Source organism: Strix uralensis, chromosome 2 (assembly GCF_047716275.1).
Source record: "Strix uralensis isolate ZFMK-TIS-50842 chromosome 2, bStrUra1, whole genome shotgun sequence".
NCBI lineage: Eukaryota > Metazoa > Chordata > Aves > Strigiformes > Strigidae > Strix > Strix uralensis.
This window is the reverse complement of record NC_133973.1, coordinates 112,582,945-112,598,684: the sequence shown is the minus strand read 5'-3', so window position 1 is coordinate 112,598,684 and position 15,740 is coordinate 112,582,945. Positions and strand designations below refer to the sequence as shown.

The 15,740-nt window shown below is 41.6% G+C and overlaps 1 protein-coding gene across 11 annotated transcripts in view; it reads right to left on the bottom strand.

Annotated features, from left to right (window-relative positions):
• The window catches only part of STARD13 (StAR related lipid transfer domain containing 13), a 306,520-nt gene that overhangs the window by 99,617 nt on the left and 191,163 nt on the right, over nt 1-15,740 (bottom strand). Inside the window, exon 1 of one of the 11 annotated variants that reach the window (XM_074859846.1) lies at nt 496-506. The exons of the other annotated variants lie outside the window; for them this stretch is intronic. The gene's annotated coding sequence lies outside the window, so the exon portion shown is untranslated. Of the gene's footprint in view, nt 1-495; nt 507-15,740 lie in introns of those variants that run through there. 11 annotated transcript variants of the gene reach the window in all.

The window sequence follows — 15,740 nt, the reverse complement described above, 5'->3', positions numbered from 1 at the left end:
TTGCTGTGTTTCAGGCCTTGTTTTGGGCTTTCTCTCATGCTGCATTTGAAAACTGGGGGAAGGTTCCTATATATAAGCTGAAATTCTCTTCTAACTATTATTAGAAGTCAATTTTTAATTTAAGACTTGCAGAAAATTATATGAAAGAGATCTAGTCCACAAAGACTTCCTCTAAGAATTTGTTTGTGCAATGTATATTTAGCATGATTTCCTAAGGAAGTGCCACTCACACGACCATGCTTTGTGTGCTGGTCTGTCTGCCTGTGTCAGGCTCCTCATCACCTCCCCAGCAACTTTTGAAAGAATTGGCTGATTCGAAAGAGAGGCATATGGCTCAAAGGTAGTAAACTCTTACAACTTTTGTGAAAATAAGCAGCAGGGTAATGGAAAGAGAGCCTCTTAGTGGCTCACTAAAGAAAAGGCTACAGCACAAATTCAATCATTATTAAGCCAAAGAAAATCTGTACAAAGCTCAACCCCGTCGTGCAAACTCACCACAAAGAAGCCTTCACTGGGTCTGGTGTTCACAAACTAATTCGTGTTATCTATTGCTAAGCAAACATCATCATGTTTACTGTAGAAATAGCAAGTTAAATTTTTAATAAGGACACTGCTGAGGCAGTTAATATGCAATGCAATGATATTCACTATTAAGATACCCTAAGCCACAAGCCTTGCTGTACTTACACGCTGCCTAACTTTGACAATGCATCTGAGAAAAGTATTATCGCAGCATTTAGGGCTCAGATTAAGATATTTGACATTGGCAAGTACATCTAACGCCACTCAGGAGGTTTGGCATTAAACAAATAGCACTCGGCACCAGTTGAACAGGCCATTGAACACTCCCCCCACAACACACACATTGTCCTACAAAGAGCCTAGGTGGAGAAAGTCTGCACTTGAATCTGACAAGAAGCTTTGATCAGACAAATTAGGCCAGGCTTTTATGTGGAGTTCCTGGCTCTACAAACGGTGTGTTTGATGGCAGCATCCCTGCTGGAGACTCCACTTCCATTATCACTCACTGCTTGATGCTCAGCTTACAAAGAACACTGCACTTCCCAATTTTCTTGCCTATTCTGTACCACTTAATTGCTATGAGAACACTTGAAATGTTGGTATTTTACTGCTTGCTTACTTTTTAATCAAATGTTATGACCCAGAACTACCCCAGTCTCTGGGAGTTTAGTTGAGAAAGAAGAAGCACAAACCTGTATCTAGAGCTTTTAGTCATATATCAGTCTCATATAGGGACACATTAACCGTGTCAAAATAAACAACTGCAACATCACACAGCACTTCACTCCTCACTATAGTGGTACCAAGCAGCTACAGTGATGAAAATTGCACTTTCTGGGTGCATTCAAAGACACTGAGCACAAGGGCACCTAACAGGCTTTGTAGCCACCACCATCTAGACTTCAGTCAGCCAAATGTGCACTCTACCAACCAAATCAGTGATGCATTTTTCTTCCTCTGGTTGCTGTCATACCAGGATGCAACTTCATAAACAACAGCAGCAGATAACTGCAAGCACTGACACTGAAAAGGTATTTATTCTCTTCAGAGCAAAAGGAGATTCCTTCTCCTCAAGCAGGTAAATACCAGACCTCCTGGTCATGTCAGCACCATGCATGTTGCCAGCAGATCCTCTCCTACCTGCTTTTGGGGCCACCTTACATCTGCAATCCTTTCTATTGATGTGCTCCTCAAGGCAAACAAATAATGCCACCACCAGCCCAACTCAGCTAAACTAACTCATTTTGAGGCAAATACTATCTTACATACATGTTTATCATCCCTGGGTCCCCTCTCAAATCTCCACAGGGACACTGCTTATTGACTTCTAACACCAAGGCAGGTGCTCTTTAAAGCCACTGTTTAAACCTGTCACAGTTTAGTGATGGCAACTAACTTCTGGGCTGGGATGATGTTCAAAACCTGCATCTGCACGGTTGCCTCTAGCTAACCTCAAGAGCCTTATGCAAAAGTACTCAATGCATTCCTGGTTGTCTTAATCCCCATGACCATGTAATCCCCTCACTGGTGTACTCCCTCCCTGCCAGACATTCCTGTCTGCATGCAGCTGTGCCACAGGGATTGCAACAGGCAACAGCTGCCAACACGGCAGTCCTGTCAGTATTCAATGCTCATGATCTCACCATTCCTGTCTCAGGTCACAAGCCATTTTGTAATACCCCACAAATATCTCCTACGCTGTATCTACACCGTACTTCAAGGGTGGCATAACCCACTGCAGAACAACCCATCTCTGCACACCAGCTCCACAGCCGGCCATAGCTACAACGGTCAGAAAAGAGGAGTGTGCACAGCCAAAGGCCTTTCGATTACCATACTACCCAAAAGCTCAGTGGGGACAGCCACAGTTCCCCATAATAAATGCCACACAATTTACCAAGGGGTCAAGCTGACAAACTGCTAAGAGCCCCCTAGGATACACCTCTTGGAGTGGTGTCCTTGGGTGTCCACAGGGCAGAGCAGGATCTCCTCCATGGGTTCAAGCTGGGACATTCACAGGTGGAATTGGCAATAAACTTTGCAGGAGAGAGGAAGAAACAGATGACTGATGGATATCTTGTTGCTGGAGTGCTTCCAAAATCCTCATATGCAAAGTGTCAACAGTAGAGAATTTCTTCCATAGATGTGTTTCATCTTTTCTGTGATGCTGTGTTTGTATAGCTGAATCATTGCTTACTGCAAGTGTCCTAGAACATGTACGGGGTAGACTAGAGTCCTTAATTCAGTCTACCTTCTGTGAGTTTTAATTCTGCTTTTGTTATTACAGTGCCTGAATATCTAACATTATGGGAGGATGCGCTCAAAAGTAAGATGTGACTGCATGTGGTTCACAAGCAGCCATACTCCTTACAGGTATGATCACTTCTTGTACCGCTTCAGGGCAAGGGCACATGAACAAGCTATGGACAAGAAACCACACTTGTCTAAAGCAAAAAGAACTGAGAACACCTTGACTGAAGTAAATCACCCTAACCCTAGAAAACAAGAAAATTTTTCTGCTGCCTGTCTGGTAGTGTCCTTGTAGGCTGTTGCTCAGAACAGCACACGGCCATCCAAAGGGACTGCCAGAGGCTCACCTTGAGTTCCCCTTTGTCAGGGAAGCTCTATCAGTGCTGCCTTGCACCCTGTCCTGCTTTCCCAGCTGCTGGCGAATTTGTACTACATCCTCCCCAGATGACACCAACTTGGGAACGTGTTATTTTTCCTCATGAGTGTGTCTGTAGACAGGTGTTCATCTCTGATTTGTAAATGTGCAGCAAAGTAGGCTCCAAAGTATAAAACTGCATATTTTTTAGCTACAGTGGATATATAAAGAAAACATTCCAAATTTGTGATTTTTTTATATGATCAGCTTACGGGCATATTTCCATTTCATTTTATTTACAGACTAGGGAGGCAGAAGAAGAAAAAAGGGTGAAAGGGCAAGCAAACATACAAGCAAACTCTGTGCAACCAAATTAAAATCTGCATACACACTGAAATAAAATGCACATAAACTAAAAATAAATATGAAGATTTTGTTTAGACAGCTTCTTTTTATTGATCAGTGATCTTATGCACACTAGAGCTCTGTCAAACATGTAAAAGCACATTGTTAGCATACTTTCTAAGGAGATTTGGAAGAGGTAGCATGTGTGTAGTGTGATAAGGAAGAGGAAAATACCAAAATGAAAATAGCAGTTACAGAAAGTTATCTCTGTAGGCAGATGCAAAATACAGGGCCAAAATCTGTGTTTTTATTTCTTGTGGTAGAGAGTGATAAGGCAAGAAAGTAAAGCAAACAGAGGAGAAAAATCAGACTAGTAGAAAGATAAGCAATTAAATCAAGAGCTTAGACCTAGTTGGAATCTCTGCATTTCCCAAGCATGCTCAAGAGCACTATGATATTACCAGAACATTGCAACCTCCTACCTGCTGATTCACATGAGCTCCCAATACTTTTCTTTATGAATAATGCCAGGAGAATCTGGCTTTCCTCTGCCTCAGCACTGTGTGCTCTGCTTGCACTGATCTCCCTTGAAATGTCAACTTTACATTTCCAATATCCTTGAGGAAATTCTTAATAAAAATGTACGATCTGCATTTCAGAATGAGACCTTTAAATCCTTTAGCCCTGCCAGTTTCTAGGGAACTTTTGTCAAGAATGAGAGACCCTGTTTAATAACACTGCTTTCCAATAGTAATCAAGAGAGTTGCAAACATCAGTTTACCACAGATAATAAAGGCAGTACAATCCAGCCAAACAAAAACAGGATTTTATTCTGAATTCTTCTACACGAATGTGGAATAAAAATTTTAAATTTGTTCTGTGCATAATCTTCCTATGTTTTAATTAGATTTCCAACTAAGGTACTTTGAAATGTCTATTTAAAGTAATTCTGCTGAGTTATGAAATAAGGACACATTAGAAATGTGCAAACAAATCCAACAGGAGTTGCTTTTCTGCCTGCGTCTAGGTTGCTTGTGTAGCTACAGTCTTACTTTGCTTTTAATTCAGTAACGCTGATGATTGACATTAAATGAAGCAGTGCCATCCCTTGCTACATGTTCTTACCACCTCCCTTGTAATAAAACCATACAAGTGCAATCATTTATTTTCTTCTCTGCAAATGACCCGATCCAAGTCATCCTGCAGTTGCACTCTTAACAGACTCAATCTAAGAGAGGGAAGTGGCCAGGGACAAAAACACCCCTTTTGGCAAGAACATGCATTTCAGCTGGATTACGTGTCCAGTGACACTGCCCAGTGCAGGGGTCTGAGCAGTGAGCTGCTTGCTTCTCCAGAACAGCACCCAGGTGACAGCCAGTGCTGCAGGAACCAGCCCCAGCCCTTGCCCTGCTCACTCTGAGACTGAAACTCAGATTGCTAATATAGCTGTCAGTACAAGAAGCTTCGTTCAGGTGTTTAATGGGGATAATTCTGTCTATTGTTTCAGTTCAGTTATAAGATAGAGGTGTTACGTGCCATAGTTTTTAAAAAACATCAGGGATTGCCCCCAGGGTGCTCCATGCTAGCTACCTGCCCCAACTGGTACCATCTTACTGACATGAGGAGATGTTATGTGTCTGACAGCTGTCACATCTGTCACCTTGCTACTGCCATAGTGGTATCTTTGCCAGTTCCTCTGGAAAGAGCTGTAGGTGAAATGCCCCATGAAATAAATGGTATTATTTTAGTGCTAGTATTCCTTTTGTATGTTCTTCTGTTCTGGAAAGGCAGCGTGATCTAGTGTACTTGAACACAGCGTGGGAGAATCTGTAATTGTAACTCTGGCTTTGCTGCTCTGTTACCATACATCCTCCATCAAAATCTCTGAGCTTTGCTGTGTCCATTTTCTCATCTTCAAATTGCAGTAACAGCTACAGATCCCACATTACAGAGCTGCTACCAGAGTTTTCAAAGGGTGCTGAACACCTGTCACTTCTGCTTACCTCAAGGGTTTCAAATGGTCTGGGGAGGAGGGTCAGGGAGGTTCAAAAAACACATCTTTAAAGTCACACTTTACTTTGAAAACACACAGCACCACTTACAATAACTGGTAAACTTAATTATTTCTGCTAGCCAGTGGAAACTGTTTCTAGTTTTTGATGTGGTACAAAACATTCCAATTAAGAGGAGACTCTAATAAGGTTTTCTAGGTTTTCTAGATGCAGAGTAACAGTGGACTCCTTACAATCTAAAGTCCTTCAGGCTTTTCTAGGTCAAAATCCTTTAAGCCAGTACTTGAGAGAGTCTTCTTTCTTGAGTGACTTTATTATTAAAGCCACCAATAGTGAAAAACACTATTGGCTAAGCTAATTCTTCTAGACCAGTTATCCTAATCATAAAAAAGAAATCTGTGATTGCCTTTTAAATCTTTGCTAGAAAGAATAAGTAAGTAATTTTTTAAATGCATTTGTTATCTGGAATTTTTATTTTTCCTCTACTGTTAGGAATTAGCCCAGAGGATATAAAGAAAAGGTAAGTAACAATAACTAGATGCCTATTTTTATCTCAAAACTCTTCCATTTTCATAGGAATAAAAACCCATGCAGATTAACTTTCTTATGTGTACATCCCTGCAGTAGACCTGCATGTACTTGCTCTCCTTTACCTGAGTCATATTTGTAATACTGGATAGGTAATGGCAGTCTAAATACACCTCTCCATTGCTGCTGGCAAGAATAAGACTCAGAAGTCAGGATGAAAAACAACTTCTGATTCAGCAGCCCTGGATATTTTTGGTGGACAGCAGTGAACCACCTTGTGTGCCTCCTTACCCCTCCTTTGCCTTATATCTGATGTCAGTTGTGGCTTCTTCAGCTGCTCTGCTGGCATGGCCCCACCTCACGCTGTACATGGGAAGTAACAATGGGAAGGGTGAAACAGACCTGCCGCTCCCCTGTTATCTCGCCCTGTATCTCTCCTTTGCCCCATATTTTCTTAAACTAATCTGCACCTCCTCAGGCAGGTATAAAACAATTTAATTCAAATGGCATCAACTCATTGGACTTGACTGAATACACATCAACAGCTTACCAAGACAAATCACAGCTAAACAAGGCTGTAGAGCCAATTTATTTTTCTCTGTTTTCATCCTATTTTCGTACTTAAAGACTGCAGGGGAACTGCAGGTTAGTTTCATTCAATGAATTATGATACAATATGGAGTACCTTACAGAACTGGAAGGTCTACAGAGATTGACTTTGCAGCATAGTGCTTGTGGCACAGATCAGCAAAGTTGGAAGTCCTGGTTCAATTATCTGTGCTGACATATAGTTATTATTTATATAAAATGGAAAAGGACAAGAGTTACAAGTGCAAAAGGTTTACCATTGCTTTGGCCATAGGAATGTGGGCAAGATCTTGAACTTGGGTCATTCATAGACATAGTATTAAGTACACTATGACCAATGGGTTGTTCTCTGGTGGTTGTTAGGGAAGCAGACAGAACAAGTAGGTTTCTCTTTGACTTGGTCTTCCATAGCATCCTTATAGCCAAACCAGGTAAGTGAACAATAGATAATGTGGGTGACGACTGGTTGGACCACTAGTCTTACAGTTTGTGATCAGCAGTTCAAAGTCCAGCTGGTGGTTTGTTACTAGCAGCATCTTTCATACTGCACTGATACTGTTTAAAGTCTTACCTGGATGATGGAACAAAGTATACTCCCAGCAAGTTTGTGGATGATACCAAACTGTGGAGAAGTGTTTGATATGTTGGAGGGCTGCTCTTCAAAGTGACCTTGATAGGCTGGAGAAATTGGCTGACAGGAATTTCATACTGTTCAAAATAGGTAAATGTAAGGTCCTGCAGCTGGGATGGAATAACCCTCTGCAACAAGGCAGGCTGGGGCTAACTGGACGGGGACAACCCTTGCAGAGAAGAACTCTAGGGTCCTGTTGGACAACAAATTGAACATGAGTAGGCACTGTGCCCTTGTGGTCAAGGAGACCACCTTCATACTGGGCTAACATGTTAGGAAGGACGTAGTCAACAGATCAAGGTAAGTGATTGTTCCTCTTTAATCCACACTTGTGAGACTATTCTGTTCAGTTTGGGGTTCCCCAGCACAAGAAAGTCATGGGTATACTAGAGCAAGCCCTGCAGAGGGTCATCAGGATGGTCACAGGGCTGAAGCACTTGACATAGGAGGAAAGACTAGCAGAGCTGGGTGTGTTCAACCTTAAGAAGAAAAGACTAAGGCCAGGAGAGCTTATTCCTGGCTTCATCTACTTAACAGGAAAGTGGAGCCACTCTTTTTAGAGTTACGCAGCTGTAGGATGAAATGCAATGGAAACAAGTTGCAGCATTGTAAACCCAATTAGATATAAGGGAAAAGAAAATTCACCATGAGTGTGGTCAAATACTAGCACAAGTTGCCCAGAGAAGTTGTGGTATACCAGTCCTTGGAGATACTCAGAACTAAACCTGACAAGGCCCTGCAAAACCTGATCTGGCTATCCCTGCTCTGAACAGGGGTTAGACTTGATGAACCCCCAGTGTCTCTTCCAATCTAAATTATTCTGTGATTCTGTAAAGTCTTCGGTCTTGATGCCTGGGAGGGTCTTATTCATTGAAGTTGTGCAGGTTTTAACAAGCTTCTGTGAAGTAGACTGTTATCAAACCAGCAGTCATGGTTTCTGAACACCAGACTACAACCATGTGTATTTCTTGCACTTGCTGATGCTACTGTGATGCTCCACATTATTCGTCTGCAAACTAGAGCTATTTTGTTCCAGCACAGTGTTCTTTGCTGGGAACTCTTCAGGGATCTGAAGGTGCACAAGTCCATGGGACCTGATGAGATGCATCTGCAGGTCCTGAGGGAACTGGAGGATGAAGTGGCTAAGCTACTATCCATCATAATTGAGAAGTCATGGCAGTGCAGCGAAGTTCCCACTGACTGCAAAAGGGGAAACATAACCCCCATTTTTAAAAATGGTAGAAAAGAAGACCTGGGGAACTACAGGCCAGTCAGTCTCACCTCTGTGCCCCAGCAATATCATGGAGAAAATCCTTCTGGAAACTATGCTAGGGCACATGGAAAATAAGGAGGTGATTGGTGACAGCCAACATGGCTTCACTAAGGGCAAATCGTGCCTGATGAATTTGGTGGCCTTCTATGATGGGGCTACAGTGTTGGTGGATAATGGAAGAGAAACTGACATCATCTACCCGGACTTGTGCAAAGCGTTTGACACTATCTTGCACGACATCCTTGTCTCTAAATTGCAGAGACATGGATTTGATGGACGGACCACTCAGTGGATAAGGAATTAGCTAGATGGCTGCGCTCAAATAGTTGCGGTCAATGGCTCATTGACCCAAGTGGAGAGCAGTGACGAGTGGTGTTCCTCAGGGGTTGGTGTTGGGACCAGCATTGTTTAACACCTTTGTTGGTGACATGGACAGTGGGATTGAGTGCAGCCTCAGCAATTTTGCTGATGACACCAAGCTGTGTTGTGTGGTCAACACGCTGGAGGGAAGGGATGTGCCATCCAGAGGGACCTGGACAGGCTTGAGAGGTGGGCCTGTGCAACCCTCATGAAGTTCAACAAGGCCAAGTGCAAGGTTCTGCACATGGGTTGAGGCAATCCCATGTACAAATACAGGCTGGGCAATAAGTGGATTGAGAGCAGCCCTGCAGAGAAGGACTTGAGGTTATTAGTGGATGGAAAACTGACTATGAGCCAGCAATGTGTGCTCACAGCCCAGAAAGCCAACCGCATCCTGGGCTGCATATCAAGGGAAGTGTGGCCAGCAGGTCAAGGAAGGTGATTCTCCCCCACTACTCTGCTCTCACGAGACCCCACCTGGAGTACTGTGTTCAGGTCCGCAGCCCCCAGCATAAGAAGGACATGGATCTGTTGAAGCGAGTCCAGAGGAGGCCACAAAGATGACCAGGGAGCTGAAGCACCTCCCCTATAAGGACAGGCTGAGAGAGTTGGGGTTGTTCAGCCTAGAGAAGAGAAGACTCCGGGGAGGCCTTATGGTGGCCTTCCAGTACTTAAAGGGGGCCTACAGAAAAGATGGGGAGGGACTCTTTATCAGGGAGTGTAGTGACAGAATGAGGGGTAACAGTTTTAAACTGAAAGAGGGTAGATTTAGATTAGATGTAAGGAAGAAATTCTTCACTGTGAGGGTGGTGAGGCACTGGAACAGGTTGCCCAGAGAGGTTGTGGATGCCCCCTCCGTGGAAGTGTTCAAGGCCAGGTTGGATGGGGCTTTGAACAAGCTGATTTAGTGGAAGGTGTCTCTGCCCATGTCAGGGGGGTTGGAACTAGATGATCTTTAAGGTCCCTTCCAACCCAAACCATTCTATGATTCTATGATCTGAACTCTGGGCAAAGAAAAAGGTCCCTTACATAGCTGATGTGAAGACAGTATGTAACTATATGTATACCCCCTGTTTTCTAGGAGTGAATGGCATCTGAGTCCTACTTAAAACTACAGTTTGAACTGTATTTCAGTAGATTGTAATTTGATTAAAGAACAGATTGGGTGAAAGTCCAAAAGTCAATAATCTTTTCAGTAAAATACAATTATGCGGAGTTTCATGCATGTTTTTAATCCATATTGAAGAACTCCTTAAAATGTTAAGAGTCCAATCTGCTGAATGTCACTCTTCCCTCCAGGTTAAGCTTCAGAATAGAAATTGTCAAACCTTAGTCAGTCACTCACGTCAACAAGAAAGGGTCTAAAATTGCCTTGGTGCCAATGACTAAACAAAATATTTTAGAGATTTCCTGATACCTTCTGTACTTTGTCAGTGCAAAATTAAAAGAAATCATGGAGAATATAAGGTAACATAAAATTGAATTAATCACAAGTGTTCCAGTTTGGAGAAGATGCAAGCTCTAGATATATTGAAAAAGAATCTGTCATACCTATGTGCCTTTCTACAGGACACTGAAGCATAAATGTTGCATACATTTCTTGGTGTCTCAGATCCTGAAGAGCATATTAATGTCATTAAAAAACAAACTGTACTAAATTATGCAATAAACAAAATTGCAGCATCTGATTTGACAACAGCCACTGCCATAAAGATCTCTTCTACTGATAGGATGACATGTAAAAGATAAAGATTTCTGTTTAAATCAGTAAATTAATTTGTATCTTTTTTATTGTGATAAAGTTGTAATTGTTACTCAAAGGCACAAAGTCAAATTTTACATTTATACAAATGCTAAAACCATGACAACAGGGAATTTGATTCTTTTTAATGAATTGTTAAAAAAGCACCACAGTTCAATATTTTAAATTCCTGTTGCATGCTTTTTGCACCTCTTAAATGAAACATTAATCGTGGTTTTCTGCAATTTTATTAAAGCTTAAACAAAGACATGAACCTAAATTCAGTACGAATTACATCAGTAGTTAAGTATTTAACAAGAAATGATCATCACTATAAATCTATTTTACATTTTACAATGATTGTTTAAGACAGCTGAGCCTCATATGAGCTGGAAGAGTATGTCAGCATACAGCAGCTGCTGATAATAACCAGCATGTGTTGGCAAGAGCTTTTTGTTTTCTGAAGATAATTAAAACTCGCTATAGTTTTCCAGCTGCTACATAGTCAATAAGGAATACTTTTAAAAAATGGGTGGTGTATTTTTGATTCACTTTAAATTGATTGTGGCCATCTCTACTGAACACTCACTAAAGACAATTATTCTATGATTCCAGCTTTTCGTATGTTTTCTACAAAGCAAACTATATGGCAATAGTTCAGATCAGAAAATTAACTGTCACCTTCAGGTGCTCTGGAGAAGAAGGCATTGTAATAACAGAAATGTTCTGCTGAACAAGAAAACACATGCACGCAACTACCTGCTTCCTTATCCTTAAAAATGCTTTATAACCTGTATTCAGCTTGTATTGTAAAAGCCACGGTCTCTCTTTATTGGGACCAGCATGTTTTGAAAAACTTTCTGCTCTCAGAATCAGTCAGCAGGCACTGTGGAGCTATATAAAGCCCTGCCAGTGTGGGGAGTAAATGGCTCTGTAGAGCTACAATGAAAATACCAGTAGTTTTATATTGGTCCTCATTAAAGCCTTAGGATGGAATATTTCCAGGATTTTAGACTACAGTCTTCCTCTAGTTCTCACATAACTTCATACATGGTGGCTGGTGAAGACTGTCTTCCTGCTTGTACAACAACTTTAGGCCCTATGCCCAATGAGAACCCAACAGCAATGAAGCATTTTTCTAAACCAGTCTTCTACAGAAGTGGTCCAAAACACAACTTTCTAGAACATGCAATTTCAAAGGTGTGAGTCACTTCTGATTAACACATAATTACTTAGTTAAAGTCAACTAAGTGAATGGATTCTTGAATAACCTCTGTGTGCTTAGTCATGAAAAAATAACTGGTTTCAATCAAAGTCTCTGATGTCAGGGCAAGACTAGTCAAAAATACCGTTATTGTCAAGGAAGCAGGAAACATACCCAAATCAGGACTATGACAAAGTAATATACAGTCTTTCTGCCATATCAAATGTTTTGCAGGCTGCTGTTTGTACAGCCAGTCCAGACGAGGATGCCTTGAGCCACCCTGGCCAGTGGTCCTAATTGGAGGCTATAAGAGAGCTAATGAACTAAGCTTTCTGGAGACCAGCTCCCCCAGTGCAGAAAGGCGCAGACAGGAGTACTGTCAGAACAAAGCAAAGCAGGATAGTGAAATGATACTTGCATGAGGCAAAACTATTGATTTCTATACTTTTTGAAAGTTTAATTTCTATATAAATGACTACAGAATTGTATTTGTTTCACACCTCTAAGAGCTGACAGGATATTTTGCAGAAAGACGAGGGTGGATGGCTGGATGTGGTACTGAGCAGCACTCCCTGTGCGCTGGGTGGATGTGAAAATTCTGTCATTGAAACTTCTAGCAACAGTGAACTGTTTAAATCTTTGTACTTAAAGTGCCTAGTGCCCTCAGAAATCTAATTTTTAGGCTTATACAATTATATAAATATATATACAAAGAGCTATAATATCTAGATAGATAGATAGATAGACAGATAGATAGATAAAAACAGTCAAACTGTGGCTGCTCAGCTTCTACACCGTAGTCCAATCAGCTGACTTGATCCTATTCTGCTCTCATGTGTCCATCTGATGTCTCATGTCCATGCACCTGAGTTCCATCCCCCAGCAAGTTTGGCTGCCAGCAGTGACAGAGCCACAGCAGTACTTCATGGGTGGGTTTTGGGACACACACTGGGCCTTAGGCCACCCCCTGTGTGTGAGGACTAGCCCCTAGACTAGCGACTATGGGAGGTAGCAGTGTAGAACAGGGCTAACAGGAACATAAGAGACCTCTCCTCATAGCTGTCATTGTTGTTGGCTTTCCATGAGCACCTGAGGTAAAAAGTGGTTTGCGCTCTCAGACTAAAAAGATAATCCAAATAACAGAAAAGGTACTACATTTCCTTCAATAATAGCCCAGTTCTCTTGCCCAGTTTAACATCAGCTGTGGATGTCAGAAGCCAGATTGCAGCCTTGAAATATAGATCATCTGCTTCATCAGTCTTAAAATAGACTTTAGAACCTGATATTAGAGAAAACAAGTATTACTGAAAAAAAATTTATTTTATTTTAGCAACTGCAATTGTTTCCTCTTAAACTTCAGAGGCCAGAACTAATGAATTGATCTTAAGATAAGAGGCCACTTGAAATAATAAGACTTTCAGCAAATAATACTGCCATTATGTGCTGGGGAGCTGAAACGCTTATTATGCAGTTCAATGAAAACTCAAAAGACATGAAGCATTTGACATGACTGGCAGCAGCACCATCTAAAAATAGCTCTGCATAAAAGAGAATTAAAATATCACCGGAAATTTTTTTCCTTCCTTCAGAAGCTGATGGTGAATAGATCCTTCTTGGTCTGAACAGACAAAACCTCATGCCCTATGTACAAATGCAAAGGCACCCTATCACCTCCCGCCAGGGCCCACTGCCCCTTGACAAGGACATCAGGGCCACAAACTGCAGGGGAGGGATGGCCTGAAGTATCTCAGAGATGAACCGCAGCCACACATCTCCTTAGGTAGCACCACTCACATGATGTCTGAACGGCCATCGACAGGATGAAGACAGCTCTGGCTTTCAGCATGAAGCACTGGATGAAGATATAACAATCCCAGCCATGAATCAGTGCTGCTATTATTTGATCCAGGCTACATCACTCAGGCAGTGGTATAAAATGCAGCTTTTGCTGCAATGGCTCGGGTTTTGGCAGCGGTGTCTGGCTTTAATGCAGAATCAGCAGTTTGAATGATAAACATTTGGACAAAGTATTCTGAATATCTCAGCCTGTTAATTTGGAAAGGGCTTTTAAAACAGATATAGTCCTACGCTTGCTGAATTTAAAAGAAAAGAAACTCCTTTTAACTCTGGATAAGACCTAGGCAGACCGCCATGCTTTTAATGAAGTGAAGCTGACAGAATGGCAGTTTTTAAAAGTCCTGAGAAATATATATAAATATAGCTGTAAAAATGAAAAGAAAAAGGAAAAAAATTAAAGGCCAAGGACTTACCGCCTCACCGTCTGTGCCAAGCATTAACTTTTGGATTTTACATTATCCCCCTCAGATAAATGTTTGCAGGAAGAGAAAGCCATTATCTTTGAAGTTACAAAATGATTAGATATTCAGCTGCCACCATCAGATGCAATTAAAGCCACAGAACTTAGATTCATACCACAGAACATTTGAGTTTGCCAAATACATTATGAAAAAGCCACATTGTGCAGCTCTGAGAGTCTTGTCCTGTCCAGACTCCCACTCCCATACCAGTTGGAGACTAGGAACAACTAATTGTTCTGCTGCTTCCTGAAGCTAAAAGGATGCAAAAGGACTGTGCCTCTCACACAAGTCCTATGTTTGTGACATCCCAGTGTTGACAGAGACACTTCTTCCTTCTCAGATCTAGAATCATCTTACATCTTTGGTCCCTTTTCAAATCTTAAGTCCTTTGGAAGGATGCTTGATGATGCTGCAGTTATTGGGACAAGCAATATGATCTAATTATTTGGAGTATTCTTTGCAGGTTCTGATGTTACATAATTTTGGGATATTGATTTCAAAAGAAGAAGAATGGGGTTGTGGTTAGATAATGTGAACTGTCTGCTGCACAGTATGAAATAATGAAAAAAACTTAAGTAGTCAGCTTTTTAACAGAATTTACTTATGCACTTACGCAGTAATGGAAAGGCAGTTCATGATAGGATACATTTACTTTTGTGTACTTCATTCAGAAACTTCAAGCATTAAAAATTGTATTATGGCAATAAATTTTTACCTTTTTTGAGGTCAGTACAACAGAAACATTAATGTTAGATCTTTAGACCCGTGAAGCAAGTTTCTTGTCATTTTGCATCTTCTGTGGTGACGTCAAGAGTGGTTACATTTACACTGCTAAATGAAAGACAGCCCGAGTCTCATTGTTTTGTCATGTGGCATGGCTCAGCTCATGTCTGCATTACCCAAGACTAGTCCTCTCTCCCATAAACTTACTCTGGGTTGAGCTAGCTGAAGAAGGCCAAAACAGAGCCAGGGAGTCATCGGCTCAGCAGAGCAGGGGGTACTCCAGATTACCTCCCATCCCTTCTGTTTAGCCGTACAGACATCCCCACTCAGACTCAGAGGGACAGTTTACTGCCATAAGCCTAGTACCAACACAGGAACAAGATGTGTTAACATCTAACATCTGTAAACAGGAGCTTCTGGATAATGTGGGTAATGCATGTTGAAGTAGTGGCCCAAAGGATGCGTGTAGTAAGGAAGCGGAAAGAGCTGTTAGACATCTAGAGAAAAACCACAGGGTTCAGCATGGGGGTTTGCAGAAGCAGCAGCTCCCTTCTAGATAAGTGTTAAGAGTAAAAGTCGTACCATCATCCTCACTTCTGAACATATTCAGCAGTAAAAGCTGTACTGCAGCCTTTAAGGAAATGCCTTTCCTTAATGAGAGGGTGTCATATTTTCCTACAAATGTGATTTCAAGAAGGAAGCTGAGAAATCTCCCAGAAATTGTCAGGTTTGGAGGTGGGGGATGCTGGCAGATGTGTGTTTGTGACTAAAGGGCATAAAAGCTAGAATTAAATTAGAGATTCCACTTTGAACTCACTGCTTTTTTTCCATACTCCTAAACCACTCAAGTGACGGAGAACTAGAAATAAGCATGGCACAATCAATAAAAT